This window comes from Cornus florida, unplaced genomic scaffold (genome assembly GCF_030987335.1).
Source record: "Cornus florida cultivar Cherokee Brave unplaced genomic scaffold, ASM3098733v1 CherokeeBrave_3.0.0_Hap2_scaffold_44, whole genome shotgun sequence".
Lineage (NCBI taxonomy): Eukaryota > Viridiplantae > Streptophyta > Magnoliopsida > Cornales > Cornaceae > Cornus > Cornus florida.
This window is the reverse complement of record NW_026775873.1, coordinates 115,001-117,500: the sequence shown is the minus strand read 5'-3', so window position 1 is coordinate 117,500 and position 2,500 is coordinate 115,001.

The window sequence follows — 2,500 nt, the reverse complement described above, 5'->3', positions numbered from 1 at the left end:
TTTTTTTTTTTTTTTTTTTTTTTTTTATATATATATATACCGAAGAATGAACAAGAAGACCGAGGCAACCAAAATTTTTTTTTATTTTCCTCCGATATACCAAAGCAAGAACAAGAAGACCGAGGCTTCAAAAAAATTTTTTTTTTTTGATATACCGAAGAATGAACAAGAAGACCGAGGCATCCAAAATTTTTTTTTTTTTTTTTCTCCGATATACCAAAGCAAGAACAAGAAGACCGAAGTCTCAAATTTTTTTTTTTTTTTTTTTTTTTTTTTTTGATATACCGAAGAATGAACAAGAAGACCGAGGCATCCAAAAAATTTTTTTTTTTTTTTCTCCGATATACCAAAGCAAGAACAAGAAGACCGAGGCATCAAAATTTTTTTTTTTTTTTTTTTTTTTTTTTTTTTTTTTTTTCGATAAATCCAACCGAGAACAAGAAGACCGAGGCATCCAAAATTTTTTTTTTTTTTTTTTCTTTCCCATATACCAGAGAAAGAACATGAAGACCGAGGCAACCAACAAAAAATAATTTTTTTTTTCTCTTTCCCGGAATTTTTTTTTTTTTTTTTCGAAATAGCCGAGAAAGAATATGAAGACCGAGGCATCCAACAAAAAAATTTTTTTTTTTTTTTTTCCTAATCTACCCAAGCAAAACAAATAGAAGACCGAGGCATCCAAAAAAATTTTTTTTTTTTTTTTTTTTTTCGAAAAATTTTTTTTCACAAAAACTTTTTTTTTTTTTTTTCCCCAAAAAATTTTTTTTTTCGTTCCAAGCTAACCAAGACATCTACTATTCACTAGTAGAGCAATCGAGACTGCAAAGCAAGCAATGGCCTTACTTGCAGCTCTTGGTGCTGAGAACTCCCCCCCCCCTATAGTAGTCTTAAGTAAAACCACAGCTCTGACAGGAGTAGATATTGCATGCGAGCGAGGAGTCGTAATGGGCAAAATTGACTCGGGGGACCTCCAAATCGAATTCCGTTTCGAGCAAAACACTTCTTAGGCTTCAAGGAAGCTCCCATAAAATTTCCAAACCCAAACTCCAAACTTCATTTTTTAGCCTACAATGCCCACGTGCACGCCGGTGTGCACGCAGGGGTGCTTGAGCATGCGGGAGAGGAGCCATAATGGGCAACATTGACTCGGGGGACCTCCAAATCGAAATCCGTCTCGAGCAAAACACTTCTTAAGCTTCTAGGAAGCTCCCATAAAACTTCCAAACCCAAACTCCAAACTTTATTTTTTAGCATACAATGCCCACGTGCACGCCGGGGTGCTTGAGCGTGCGGGCGAGGAGCCATAATGGGCAACATTGACTCGGGGGACCTCCAAATCGAAATCCGTCTCGAGCAAAACACTTCTTAAGCTTCAAGGAAGCTCCCATAAAACTTCCAAACCCAAACTCCAAACTTTATTTTTTAGCATACAATGCCCACGTGCACGCAGGGGTGCTTGAGCATGCGGGAGAGGAGCCATAATGGGCAACATTGACTCGGGGGACCTCCAAATCGAAATCCGTCTCGAGCAAAACACTTCTTAAGCTTCTAGGAAGCTCCCATAAAATTTTCAAACCCAAACTCCAAACTTCATTTTTTAGCATACGATGCCCACGTGCACGCCGGGGTGCACGAGCGTGCGGGCGAGGAGTCGTAATGGGCAAAATTAACTCGGGGGACCTCCAAATCGAAATCCGTCTCGAGCAAAGCATTTCTTAGGCTTCTAGGAAGTTCCCGTAAAATTTTCAAACCCAAACTCCAAACTTCATTTTTTAGCACACAATGCCCACGTGCACGCGGGGGTGCTTAAGCGTGCGGGCGAGGAGTCATAATGGGCAAAATTAACTCGGGGGACCTCCAAATCGAAATCCGTCTCGAGCAAAGCACTTCTTAGGCTTCTAGGAAGCTCCCATAAAATTTCCAAACCCAAACTCCAAACTTCATTTTTTAGCATACGATGCCCCCGTGCACGCGGGGGTGCTTGAGCGTGCGGGGGAGGAGTCATAATGGGCAAAACTAACTCGGGGGATCTCCAAATCAAAATCCGTCTCGAGCAAAGCAGTTCTTAGGCTTCTAGGAAGCTCCCATAAAATTTCCGAACCCAAACTCCAAACTTCATTTTTTAGCATACTATGCCCACGTGCACGCCGGGGTGCACGAGCGTGCGGGCGAGGAGTCGTAATGGGCAAAATTAACTCGGGGGACCTCCAAATCGAAATCCGTCTCGAGCAAAGCATTTCTTAGGCTTCTAGGAAGTTCCCGTAAAATTTTCAAACCCAAACTCCAAACTTCATTTTTTAGCATACGATGCCCACGTGCGCGCCGGTGTGCACGTCGGGGTGCACGAGCGTGCGGGCGAGGAGCCGTAATTGGCAAAATTAACACGGCGGACCTCCAAATCGAAATCCGTCTCGAGCAAAGCATTTCTTAGGCTTCTAGGAAGTTCCCGTAAAATTTTCAAACCCAAACTCCAAACTTCATTTTTTAGCATACGATGCCC